At 34.6% G+C, this 14,984-nt stretch overlaps 1 protein-coding gene and 1 long non-coding RNA gene across 2 annotated transcripts in view; one reads left to right on the top strand and one right to left on the bottom strand.

Annotated features, from left to right (window-relative positions):
• The window catches only part of LOC309493633 (uncharacterized protein), a 454,994-nt gene that overhangs the window by 206,881 nt on the left and 233,129 nt on the right, over positions 1-14,984 (bottom strand). The gene's annotated exons all lie outside the window — the stretch shown is intronic.
• Positions 8,201-14,699, top strand: LOC309493987. Its single transcript, XR_014204165.1, has 3 exons — positions 8,201-8,274; positions 8,766-8,822; positions 14,626-14,699. It is a non-coding gene; the product is annotated as an uncharacterized lncRNA (long non-coding RNA).

Genomic DNA, 14,984 nt, shown 5'->3' with positions numbered 1-14,984 from the left:
CAGTCAGTTTCACACCTGTGTGAATGGCTCATCATTATGCAGAGTGGGTGGTAATTCAGGTGTAAACCACTCCTCGTTCACACCCCCTCGCATATTGGCTTTCCAAGCAAAACCTGTTTTACGTCAATTTAAATCAATGTATGGTTTTATTTGAACGATAAAGCAAGACTATTTTCACATAGTTTTGAAGAAAAAACTATAGGCGACGACATCCATTAGTCAAAAGTCTTATTGACACATATTTACTATGTGTTTTGTGGCCTTATTTCAGAAATTTTAGTTTTTAGTTTTTTCAATATCCACGCATAAACATTATTCTCTCAAAAATGAAAACATGTACATACACGTGGCTCACATATTATGGTAGCCCTGTTTGTGCTTTATAGAGTGAATTTACAACTTTGCCATTAATATGTTTATAAGCAACTGAAAAAAGCACAAATGTCAGGGCATGTCAGAACATCTCAAGGGCCCAGAAAACCGCTCAGACTCCAGAGGGTTAAACACAATAACTTCTTTGCTCAAAGTATTTTCAAAAATTTTCATATTGCTGTTGGATCTCAAACTGTAGAATCTCAGAGCTACAATCACCAATACTAAAACAAGACATTAAGCATATAGTCAAAAATGTAGACTCTGAATGACATCAGTGAATCAGGTCACTACATGATAATGTTTTTATCATCAAAACATATTGTGAGCAGGTCATGTTTTCTCTTGCAGTAACAAATGTGCTTTTCAAACACAGAGTTGTAGCAACCAAAGAAAAACTAATATTAAAAAATGAAAAGGGTCAAGAGCCCAACTAAAGCAACCACTGACCACCATAATGGTAACTTGAAAAGAAAAATTCCATAAAACATTACCGTCTAAACTTCTGTTGAATCTCGAGAACTTTTGTCGATGTATGACAGAAATAAAGTCAAACTGGTAATAATAAGTGCAACAACGTGTAATGACTCGAAGTCAGTTGTAGTTCTTGTGTTTCTCTTTTTTCTGTTATTGTTTTTTCTCTTTCCGTCAATGATTCTGCTTATTAACATCAGGTGTCACCACTAATGGTCAATCATCACTTAATTAATCACTTAATTATCTCATTTACTTCAACACTGCTTCAGTGTTAATTTTTAACACCCTGTAGTGTGGACACATATGTACACTGAGGAGTGTTAATTTAACACTGGGGATTTTGCTGTGTAAGTGCATGAATTCGACGTGTTAAATTATTTATGTGCAGCTCAAAAAGTTCGCAAAGATAAGACATTACTTCCGCGGAAAATCTGTATCTTTCATACAAGTAACTATCAGGAAAGGCAAGGGGATTTTGTCTGGCTAAAAACTCTTTCTCTACGAAGTGCTCGTCAAACAATTTGCGCTGAGATGTCCACCGGATTTGGAAGAAAAGGTGAAGCCATTGCAACAGACACTGGGAATAAGTTACGTCACCTATATGTTTCTTTCCTCTCAGCTGATTGGTCAAACTTCAGTCTGAGATCTTGAATCCAGAACATAACCTGCCCCGGAGCAGGTTAGCCGTGCAGCGTAAGATACCATGGCGACGAACACCGATTAAAGCCAAGCTACTTTCATAGTACCTAAAACCCAGGGTTGACGGAAACTAAACTGAAACATAGCTGGCTAGCCACCTAAACCGGCTTCATGGTACAGGCCCCTGGTGTATTTGATACAGATTTAGTAACCCACCTAAGAAACGAAGGGTGAAATTAATTATTGATGGTTCGTTCAGGTTATGTCTTATAAGTGCATAGAATCTTGAGATTTCATCATCTCACTCTTAAACTCATTCTTTCCAAACTCTTTCTTTCTTTCTTTCGGCAACTTGTATGAATGCGTGTGCGTGTGTTTGTGTTAGATATTAGTTGTATGTGTTAGTCATATAATCAATAAAGTATTGTTTGTATTTGAAAAGAGAAGTATTACTTGTGTTATGTGCTTACAAATTTATTGTCTTGAACTTCGATCTAAGTTACCTATGCTGTTATACCCTTGATTTATTTCTTAATTTACTGTTAGCTGGGGATTATTCTTTCTTGGCCAGGAAGATATTATATTTCCTAGAGTTAATAATTGTTTATGTTTTCTGTTCATTGGATGAACTGATATAATGATCATACTACTGATTCTGCTACAGTAAATTCTGAAAATAATTAAATAATTAATTATTGATCATAATCCGTTATGAATAATAATTAATTATATTTATACGGGCGTATAAACACTACAACATTAAATATTGTATTAGCCTACAAACGAGAGCTAAAAACCTTAAAAAAATTGGGGGGGGGAAAATGCTTATTTTTTTCTATAGGACTACTTTTGCTTAGTAGGCTATAATTTTTATCGTTATTCTAGATTCCCGTGAAGGATCTTGAAAAGCGCTGCTGCTCGCGAGCCACCCCCGTTCTGCTGCACTGAAAATGAACTGTCTGGGATCTCGTGGTTGTGGCTGCCTAGGATACTGTACCATGTAAAATGAACAACAACAAGGATATAGCTATATATTAATAAAATAAAGTAAGAATGAATAGGTAAATACAAACAAGGGCAATGTGCCAAATCATACCCAGGCCACCGGGATTTCATTTTTTTCCGGCTGCTCCCGATGGCCGGTCCGAGACTGCCTTATAATTTAGCACAGACTATTAATAATAAAAATGATGGCACTTCAGGGGAAAAATGTCGTCCTGTGTTCCGTCTTTTAAACTTCTCCTCAAACGTGCATGCAGTGTAAATAAAGCAGTTACATCAATGAAATGATAGTAAAGTTAGTCCACAGCCACACCCCCGTGCTAATGGTACCGCCCACGGCGCAAATTACAAGACGAAAAATGGAAAAATAGAAAATCGGTTAGATTTCATTTATTCGAATGTTTGTTTCTGAAGTCACAATTTAGCAAAAGTAAAATTGAAAAAGGGGAGAAAAAGGCAAATATCCATTGATAATGTAACTGGAAAAACAAGAAAAATGAATGTCTGGTTTCAATTTTTCATTTTTGCATTTGCATTGTATGGTCTGAAAACTGAATTGTGAAGCGTTACACGGACCGTTTCTGCTTATTTCATTTCAAATTGGAAAACAAACTATCAAAACGTACACGGACCCATGTGACCCTACTGTGATGTCACTGTGTTAGTGTTGAGAAACAGGAAGTAGAATCTCACCCCAGTGACTGATATTTGAACCGCCTCCTCTCAACCTGCTCAACATTTTGAATTCACAATAAGCTCATATATTACTGACACTGTGAGTATCACCGTATGAGAATGGTGTGTTGTCACTGTGATCATCACATGATCTCACGTGTTGACTGGGCTGAAATGTAGACCTTCGTTTATGTGTTTCTGACCTACACTGAACATGACGTGAGAACAGTTAGCTATTTAGGTTCGTTAGCATGGACTCACTAACTTTAATTGTAACTTAAAGGGATAGTTCACTTTGAAATAAAATTTTGGTATGTTTTAGCTTACCTCAAGGGCATCCAAGATGTAGGTGTCTTTTTTTCCGCAGTAGTTTCAATTTTGATATTTTTAGGTCAAACCGTTCTTGTCTGTCAGTCATATAATGCAGGTCTATGGTCACTGTCTCAAAGAGCATGCACAGAGTCCAAATTAAAACAATTCCCCATCGTCCAAATTAAACAATTCCCCATCGTAAGTACACATTGATGGCCTAAGACACGAAACGAGCGGTTTGTGTGGGAAAACGAACAGTATTTATATCGTGTTTACCTCTACACAACCACGTCCAAGTGATCTGAGGGCGTGCGCGCATCCTGCTGTGTGACGTGTGCGCAGACTAGTGCATAGATATATACACTAGATGTCGCCTTGGCTACTGCAGTTCATTGGAAAGAAACTATTTATTTTGGTTTTGGTTGGTGAAACCAATTGTTTTTGTGTGCAGATGTCAGAGCCTAGGCTGCCTACAGAGACGCGTTTTTTTGACGGCCTGCTTATGGGGCGGGCAGCTAGCGGATCGTTAGGAAAGATTAGATGAATGTGATCATTTATGTTTGGGCCTTTTTTGGGCCTGAAATCGCTGATACAACCTTTAACGCCATGTGGAAACTGTCAAACATGATTAATAACAGCTTGAGCACAAGATGAAAATATCTGTAATGATGTAACTGCACATTTCACAGTCTTTTCCACCTAGTTTATACCTTGAAACACAAACACACTCACACATCTGTTCAATTCTACAGATCCACAAACATTCAGACAAAACACAATCCAACAGAGGAAACATCAGAGTACATTACCAGCTGAGGTCGTCTCTGGTGTGACTGTTGTATCGGTGCTGCTGATGTTAGTAACAGCTGGAAAAATAATGACAAATGATTAATACCAATGAATCAACAAACTCGCAATAAAAAGAGCTCATGAACACATAATTACCTGCACAGTATGCTGAAGCACTCATAGTTGGACTAACCAGCTCATAGACATAATAATTGTCTGGACAGGCTTTGACTTTAATGGGAAAAGACCCGAAATAGCAGCAGTAACTCCCACCGTAACCGCAGACATCTCGAGTGACGACTCCATCTGTTACTGTTGGGTGTCCACCACGTATCCACAGTGGGACAGCAGTGCCACAGCTGTACTGAGCAACACATGTGTCTGGGATATGAGCGCTCACACCATTAATGAAGAGACGATACCAGCCGCTCCAGGAGACAAACCAGTCACTTTTGATGGAGTTTGATGCCTGACTGCTGTTGGCTCTCCATGGATCGTTCAGCTCAGTGTAGTTGTTGCAGGGGTCAACAGAGGGATAAGCTGTTGTGAAAAACATAAAATAAAATGTATTGCTTAAAAAATGTTATTATACTTTTTCATAAAATTGAATTCATTCTATTTCACAGTCGCTAGAATTGCTATAAAACAGTGCTTCTTAACCAGAGGTCTAAGGAAAACGCCTAACAAGCTTTAAAATAATATAAAACAACTAAAAATCAATCCATAAAAACCTTGATATATAAAGCAAAAAAGTGTGATTTCTAAACCTGGAAAAGACATGTAAATGAATAAATTAATTTATTACATGTCTCTCTGAAATGATTGGTCAGTGCAGTTTATGTAACCAAACACAGCCCACTCACTAGATGTCAGTATTTTTTTTTAATGACCTCTTCCAAAGCCAAAGTAAGTAGTTCCTTAAAGCTACACTGTAAAAACTAAAGGAGCCTCAAATATCCTGTCGGATACTCAAGGAACTTCAAAATGTAACTTAAGTGCCTCAAAGCTCTTTCTCCTATAGTAGGGTTACTGGAGGAGCATTGACAATCTTTGAGGTTCTTGCTGGAACTTATGGGATCCTTTAAGCACTTTGTATTTAGTTCAGAGGTTCTGGAGTCACCTTTTCATTACCATGGCATGAGACCTCGAAGTGCTTTGAGGGAAAATAGAGGAACTTGAATGCGATAAAAGGGTTATTGCAGATCTTTTAACATTTAAGTGGTTCCTGGAAGATCTCTTATGTTAAAGCCAGCATCTGGAGGAACCCAACACTGTTAGACCTTACCGTTTTTTTTTACAGTAAAATACTGGCAACACTGTTGCCAGTAATTTACTGTTAATTGTGCAGTTCTTTACTGTAATCTACAGTATGTTACTGTAAAATGCACTAAAACTCGAGTTAACTAATTTCACTTGCAGAAACCTTAAATTGACCAACTGTCATTTACATGTATTAAACTAAAATGTATAATGCATTAATAACGTGAGCAAAGTATTACTGTGAAATTATTTCATTTGAAACCACAACAAAACTTTTGCAAATAAAGAGATTTCCACTGGACCAGCAACTACACAGTCACCGCCTGTTAAATAAAGCAACATGCAGCATGTCATCAATATTTGTAGATCTTCTCCTGGACTGAAGCACAGGCTCTACTCTTCTGCACAATGGTGACCCAAAAAACGAAATTTTACAGTAAACTACTGGCAACAGTGTTGCCAGTATAAACCTGTTTTATAACTTACAGTTTATTACTGTTAAAATACATTTTGTGGGTGTGTCTTTTTATCTTACACTGTTAACCCTTTACACCCCACAGGAAAATCCACACTACAAAGAGTAAAAAGTAACACTGAGACAGTGTTGCAGTGAGATAATTAAGAGAATATGTAAGTGATTGTTGAGCATTAGTGATGAACACCTGCTGTTAATAAGCAGAATCACTGAAGAAAAGAGAAACGCAAGAACAGAAAATAGAGAAACACAAGAACTACAACTGACTTCCAGCCATTACACATTATTACACTTATTATTAACCAGTATGACTTTGTTTCTGTCATACAGAAATTGTTATTGAAAATGTTTGTTTGAATTTACCATTATAGAGATCAGTGCTTGCTTTAGTTGGGATGCTGATGCTAAAACATTACTTTTTCTGTTGTTGCTTGAGCTGTGTTTTTGCAAGTCACGCTTGTGCGCACACAGTTTATGAATGATTGTGGTTGTAATGCTTATGATGACAAAATCATCATATTGCCTGTTCATTCACTAAGTAATTAATTCTTATTCATTCAGAGTTTTATCCTCGATCAAAAGTGTTACATTAGCACTACTATGAACCTACAGCAATAAATTACTATGACTCATTTTTTTTAACACATCATGCATAAACCAAAAAAAAACAGAGCTACACTATATTTTAGAAACACAGAGATATCACAATTTAGCACATTAATCTCAACAATGGTGGCAATATTTCTTTATTTATTATTATTCATGCAGCAGTGCATGCTGGGAGTTTTATATTATCCTGGAACCCAGCATGCATTGCGATATGAAACTTTTCACCATTGTTGAGATGCATGTGCTGATTGTTGATATCTGTGTGTGTCTAAGTCAAGCAGGAGTAAAATAAAATTGAATGCACTATATGATTGTTATTTTTCAGAAGACCTGATTATAGAAATATTGATTTTGTTTTGTAGATACACAGATTTATGCTAAATATGACATATCCATAATTTCAATTAATATATAGAGAAAAAATCTGAAAATCAGAATCAGATAGTCTAAGATGATTGTGACATCATCACAAAATAATAAAAACACCTGATCAACTACCTCTTGACTTTTTCTTGCCATATCAAATGTGTTTTATAAACTCACTGTTACAGCAGTCAGAGAGAGATGAAAGGTAAGAAGTCAAGAGACAAGACCAACTAAAGCAAATACTGATCTTCATCATGGTGACAACAAATTTTATTATTAACTAAATCTCTGTTAATTCTCAACAATAACTTTTGTACATGTATGAAAGAAATAATCGTAAACTGGTTTGTAAACTGGTTTCACACTCAGTGTTACTGGAAGTCAGTTGTAGTTCTTGTGTTTCTCTTTTTTCTGTTCTTTTTTCTCTGTCCTTCAGTGATTCTGCTTATCAGGTGTTCATCAGTGTCTCAATTCACTCTCTTCTTTTCATTCACTCTGTCAACGGGACTATATTAGTGAACTAATGTAGGGAATAGTGAATGAGGGTATAGGGTGTGATTGGGAAAACAGCCTCTGAGTGTCGATTTGGAGCACTGTTCATTTACAGTATAAACCTGTAGGCTAGTTTTGTTTTCTAGGGTATATTACTGTTTTAATGGAAAATGGTATGATACTGTCTGAATTACGGCTTTTTTTACAGCAAGGGTTAACAGTGAATGCTCAGTGAGGCCAGAATAAGATTATTATTATCCTATTATTATTATTATAGGCTACTTAAGTTTGATTCAGTATACATGCCCAGGTGAAAAAGACGTACTATTAAAAATGTACTTGAGTGTGTTTTTAGTAGGCCTACAATACAAATATACTTTAATACATTTTTAATACATTTAACAGTAGCCTACGTCTTTTTCACCAAGGTAGCTTACATTTATTTAGTATCTATAGGCCTATTTTATTGATTAATTTAAACCTTAAACAATAACACTAAATTATAATAATATTAATAATAAGAATTCATGAATTATTATTGAATAAATAATAGTAATAAATTAATAATTGTACCTACTTCTTCATAAATTATTATTTGAAGAAGAAGAACCAGGAGGAGAAAAGTTTTATTCTGTCACGAAACTGCTGCTATTCCTCTGCTGTCGTCGCATCAGTTTTATTCGCGCTGCTCGCGCCGCTCGCGCTGCTCGCGCGCAATAAAAGCTCAGCTGATCGACGTCATCGGATTTGAAGTAACGGCTACTCTCATCAAAGCTTCCGCCGTTTGTTCGGCTCTCCATTACAAGGTTTGTAAACTCGCCAAATAAATATAAATACAGAGTCTACTCACTATATATTCAAACACACACATATAAACTAAATTTATTATACATTACTACTTTTTTACAGTGTTTACCACTCGTTTATTGCACAGTATCTGGTATGAAGGTTTTATAGCCGCGATGCTACGTTGATCTAACGTAAGTTAACGTTAATGAACAAATGGAAATTATTGACTTATTGTCTTAGATTGATTTAGTCATTCAATTCAACATATTCTGTACAACTGTGTCTTCAAATTGCTGATATAGCCTAACTAATTTAGCTGATTCCTGCTGTCGTCATTGACGTTTGTTATGAATAACAAAAGCAGGTTAATATAGTTTGGTCTGTTTTTGTTTAGCCTAACTTTACTTACTACAGGTGCCCTCATTCTCTCAAATACCATTTTAAAGCCATTTACTGGTCAATAAATATTATGTTGTGAATAATCAGCTTTGTTCTTTTGTTTCCCCAGAACAACCAGTACATTTCTAAAATAATCTGAACATTTCAGAGGCAACATTGAATTACAGTAAGTTACCTATACACCACATGCAAGTACTTTATTACCAGAGGTGGGAGTAAGTCACTAAATTCAAGTCTCAAGTCAAGTCCAAGTCTTAACATTGCAAGTCAAAGTCAAGCCAAGTCATTCTGTTGTAAGGGTCAAGTCAAATCAAGTCAAGTCAAGTCAAGTCATACTCTTTGTCAAGTCAAGTCAAGTCGCAACTTAGTCATCAAGTCATACCAAGTCACACACAGGCTTGTTTTACACATTTTTTAACTCTGGGACTTTTATTTCTTATTTAGACACAGAGGGCTGATGGGTAAAAAAAAAAAAATAAAAAAAAAATTACCTCGTGTGTAATAAATAAAATATTGTTAAGAAGCACATTAAATGCTCTAAAATAAAAATAAATCAAATGAACACAAGTAAACAAGAATTAATAAAACTTTTCCCATCTTGTGCTAGCCCTACATAGTTATTTTGCTGTGATGTCCTCTATGAAAGTGTAAACGAAACAAAAATCCAATTAGGCCAACGTGAACACACTCAAAAAAAAAAAAAAAAAAAAAAAAAGTCTAAACATAAGATTTATGTATTTAAATTGCATATAGAATTTCCATCCATTTGGATTACATAGTTTTAACATAAACCAATTAATAATCTGAATGTAATTCATATCTTTAAGTCATATATAAATGAAACAGATAAGATTTATGTAATTGTATTAATAAACTGAATGTGATTCATATATGTCAGTCATATGTAAATGAAACGGGTAAGATTTATGTAATAGTACACAGAAAAATGCCCATGTTAAATTAACACTTCTCAGTGTTCATATGTGTGCACACTACAGAGTTAAAGTACCATTGAAGCAGTGTTGAAGTTAATGAGATAATTAAGTGGTGATTGAGCATTAATTATGAACACCTGCTGTTAACAAGCAGAATCACTGAAGAACAGAGAAACACAAGAACTACAACTGACTTCAGACACAGTCTTAGATGAAATCAACTGAAGAGAAAAGAAGACATTAAATCTGTGAAGATCTCAGCAGAGGAGGATTAAACAACTCAAACAGCTTTACCAGCTTCACCTATTAGTAACCAGACTGACTTTATTTAATATCCGTTTTAATGAAAACAATAGTTGTAATTTGATGGTGATGGTGGTTAGCATTTGCTTTAGTTGGACTCTTGAACCTTGACTCTTTAATGTAAACTTTTCTTTGGTTGCTATATTTGTGTGATTGTAAAGCACAATTGTTGTAGTTAAGAAAGCCATGAGATCAGATGATGTTGGTTGTTTATTGATGATGAAAACGTCATCATTATGTAATTTCCTTAATCCCTGATATTATGCAGTATCTAATGCTTTGATTATATAGGACTTGTGTTTTTAATATTGTTTTATTCATAATAGAAGTCATTTGATTTTATAGTATATCTAGCAGTGTTGTTTATCAAATACCTATTATTTAAAATAGGTTTAAAAAAAAAAAAACTTGGTGCACAAAAACTTGAATCTATGGCATTACTTAGACAAACACAGACATCAAGAAACAGCATATGAATCTCAACAATGGTGACAATCAAACAAAGTATCCAGAAAATCCAGCTGCATAATGTATTAATGTTGCAATGAATGCTGGGAGATATGGGTGAGTTTTGATTGGTGGTACCCAGCATGCACTGCAGCATGAAGCATTTCATTGATTGTCACCATTGTTGAGAGTCATACACTGATTCTTGAAGTAATAATGTAGAGAAAAAAAGTTTAATGCACTAAATGTTATTTGACTAACAACATTGCTCTCATGCTGTAAATTAACATGGCTTCTATTATATAACAACATTACAAACACAACTCGTATATAATCAAAGCGTTAGACACAGAATAAGATCAGAGATTCAAACAATTACATGATGATTAAACATCCAATATCACCTGATCTAATTTTCTCATGGCTTTTTTTGCCTCAACAAATGTGCTTTATATACACACAAATGTAGCAGCCGAAGAAAATATAATACTAAAAAGTTAAGGGTCAAGAGTCCAACTAAAGCAAATGCTAACCACCATCATGGTGACTTTAAAATACAATTGTTGATTTCATTAAAACGGATATTAAATTAAGTCAATCTGGTTACTAATAGGTGAAGCTGGTAAAGCTGTTTGAGTTGTTTAATTCTCCTCTGCTGAGATCTTCACAGATTTAATGTCTTCTTTTCTCTTCAGTTGATTTCATCTAAGACTGTGTCTGAAGTCAGTTGTAGTTCTTGTGTTTCTCTTTCCTTCAGTGATTCTGCTTGTTAACAGCAGGTGTTCATAATTAATGCTCAATCATCACTTAATTATCTCATTAACTTCAACACCGCTTTAACTCTGTAGTGTGCACACATATGAACACTGAGCAGTGTTAATTTAACATGGGCGTTTTTCTGTGTACTATTACATAAATCTTATCTGTTTCATTTATATATGACTTAAAAATATGAATTACATTCAGATTATTAATTGGTTTATGTTAAAACTATGTAATCCAAATGGATGGAAATTCTATATGCAATTTAAATACATAAATCTAATGTATTTTTTTTTTTTGAGTGTGTTCACATTGGCCTAATTGGATTAAATTGACATTTTTAATGTTTTTGTTTCGTTTACACTTTCATAGAGGACATCACAGCAAAATAACTATGTAGGGCTAGCACAAGATGGGAAAAGTTTTATTAATTCTTGTTTACTTGTGTTCATTTAATTTATTTTTATTTTAGAGCATTTAATGTGCTTCTTAACAATATTTTATTTATTACACACAAGTTTTTTTTTTTTTTTTTTAGCCCTCTGTGTCTAAATAAGAGATAAAAGTCCCAGAGTTAAAAAATTTGTAAAACGAGCCTGTGTGTGACTTGGTATGACTTGATGACTAAGTTGCGACTTGACTTGACTTGACAAAGAGTATGACTTGACTTGACTTGACTTGATTTGACTTGACCCTTACAACAGAATGACTTGGCTTGACTTTGACTTGCAATGTTAAGACTTGGACTTGACTTGAGACTTGAATTTAGTGACTTACTCCCACCTCTGTTTATTACTATGAACTTTCTCTGTGTGAAATTGTATTGTTTGACTGTGTACTTTTTTAATCAGTTATTCTCTGAAAATCTTCCCTCATGCTCTCAAATCTCATTCATGTTACTCAGAAAAATAATATCACAGGTTTGGAGCCAATAATGCTATGCATTTTTTATAGGCTATACCTTAATCATATGCATTTGAATATAAGACATTTGAACCCTGAATTATAACTTCAAGTTTAGTCTTTTTCGAAAAGAAAAAAAAGGAAAAAGCTATTATATGGTTTCATAAGACAACACAACCCATAACACATGAGTTGTGAACTCATTGATTATTTTTATCAAATCAAATCAAATCAAAGTTTATTTATAGAGCACCTTTTTAAAACAGCGGGTGTTCACCAAAGTGCTGTACATACAATATAAAATAAGCAGTTAAACTAAAAAGAATAACATAAAATAAATAAAAACACAATAAAAAAGCAATAAATACAATAATGGATTATAACACACACTTACAAAGAACTCCTAACAAGTAACTCTCATACTGTGTTATATGCAGTACTATACAAATATGTTTTTAAATGTAATTTAAAAACAGCAAGTGAAGGTGCCTGCCTAATGTACAGAGGTAAATTATTCCAGAGTTTCGGGGCCGCCACTGCAAAGGCACGGTCACCTCTGCTCTTTAATCTTGCATTGGGGGAGACTAAAAGCAGTTGCCCAGCAGACCTAAGTGCTCTGGATGGAACATATGGCTGTAATAGATCTGAGAGGTATTTAGGATCTTTTCTGGGACATTTTTGGAGCTTAACCATTTTTACATAAATTGTTGCATTGAACTGAACTACACAGCAAAATCCCCAGTGTTAAATTAACACTCCTCAGTGTTTATATGTGTCCACACTACAGGGTGTTAAAAATTAACACTGAAGCAGTGTTGAAGTTAATGAGATAATTAAGTTAACACTGAAGCAGTGTTGAAGTTAATGAGATAATTAAGTGATTAATTAAGTGATTGGCCATTAGTGGTGACACCTGATGTTAATAAGCAGAATCATTGACGGAAAGAGAAAAAACAATAACAGAAAAAAGAGAAACACAAGAACTACTGACTTCGAGTCATTACACATTGTTGCACTTATTATTACCAGTTTGACTTTATTTCTGTCATACATCGACAAAAGTTCTTGAGAGTCAACAGAAGTTTAGATGGTAATATTTTATGGAATTTTTCTTTTCAAGTTACCATTTTGGTGGTCAGTGTTTGCTTTAGTTAGGCTCTTGACTCTTTTCATTTTATAATATTAGTTTTTCTCTGGCTGCTCCAACTCTGTGTTTATAAAGCACATTTGTTACTGCAAGAGAAAACATGACCTGCTCACAATATGTTTTGATGATAAAAACATTATCATGTAATGTCCTGATTCACTGATGTGAGAGTCTAAATTTTTGACTATATGCTTGATGTCTTGTTTTAGTATTGGTGATTGTAGCTCTGAGATTCTATAGTTTGAGATCCAACAGCAATATCAAAAATTTTGAAAATACTTTGAGCAAAGAAGTTATTGTGTTTAAACACACAGACATCAAGAATCAGCATATGAATCTCAACAATGGTGACAATAAACAAACTAGTGACGAACAGATCAACTCTGAACATCACAAAACAAGCTACTAAAGTCAGAACAAAACAATAGCAAAATAAAAGCCAACAGAAAAAACAATGAAAATTACAGGACAATTCAGCTGCATAATTTATTCATGCTGCAATGCATGATGTGAGCCATTGATGCGTTCTGATTGGTGGCTCCCATCATGCACTGCAACATTAAGCATTTGTTTGATTGTCACCATTGTTGAGATTCATATGTAGATTCTTGATGTCTGTGTGTGATTTTTAATCCTTCAGATCTTTAAAACATTGCTGGAAGTAACTACTGTAGTGAAAAATTAATAAAACAATTAGATAATCAGGTTATAATGCTGGGTGACATCATTGAATCAGGTCACTAGTAATTTCATCATTGAAACATAACCAGGGCTGCATTTCCAAAAGCATCTTAAACTTAACTTGATCACATACTAAATGCAACAATTGGTCTGTACGATCAAATTAGGCTTGCGATGTTTTCAGGAAACACAGCCCAGATCATAGTTTCTCTTGCTACAACACATATGCTTTATAAGCACAGAGTTGGAGCAGCCAGAGAAATACTAATGTTAAAAAGTAAAGGGTCAAGAGCCCAACTAAAGCAACCACTGGTCACTATAATGGTGACATGAAACGAAACATTCCATAAAACATTACCATCTAAACTTCTGTTAAATCTAAATAAGACTGTGTGTAGATGTATGATAGAAATAAAGTCAAACTGGTAAAATAATAAGTGCAATAATGGTTCAAAGTCAGTAGTTCTTGTGTTTCTCTTTTTTCTGTTCTTGTTTCTCTTTCCTTCAGTGATTCTGCTTGTTATCATCAGGTGTCACCACTAATGGCCAATCATCACTTAATTAATCACTTAATTATCTCATTAACTTCAACACTGCTTCAGTGTTAACTTAATTATCTCATTAACTTCAACACTGCTTCAGTGTTAATTTTTAACACCCTGTAGTGTGGACACATATAAACACTGAGGAGTGTTAATTTAACACTGGGGATTTTGCTGTGTAGATAAGTGTACATAAGAATAGTTTCATGAATGAATTACACAATTTTGTTATGCTTGTGTTTCATGCAGTGATATTGAATGGTGACGGGTTGCATTATGCCTGAGATCTGCTTTCGGGTTCCACAGACAGAAAGTCAAACAGGTTTGGAACATCACAAGGCTGAGGAAATTATTTAAATTTCCCAACTATCACTTTAATAACCTTACTAACAGTAAATGTTGTACTTTGCAGGGATCTCGGAAAAGCTGAAATACAAGTTTGATCAAGAATAAAAATCCTCCTGTAGACCTGAAAATCACTGAAGTGCCTGGACCATTCACCAGAAAAGAGGAAAAACAAACAGGAAAACGAAGCTGATGCACCTTTTCACTTTTCTAACTCGTTAAGTACCTCACATGTCCCTTGTGAAGATTTTATAATTGATTGC

This window comes from Leuciscus leuciscus, assembly GCF_965113295.1.
Source record: "Leuciscus leuciscus genome assembly, chromosome: 3".
In the NCBI taxonomy this organism is placed as follows: Eukaryota; Metazoa; Chordata; class Actinopteri; order Cypriniformes; family Leuciscidae; genus Leuciscus; species Leuciscus leuciscus.
Note: the sequence above shows the minus strand (reverse complement) of the source record. Positions and strands in the feature narration are given on the sequence as shown.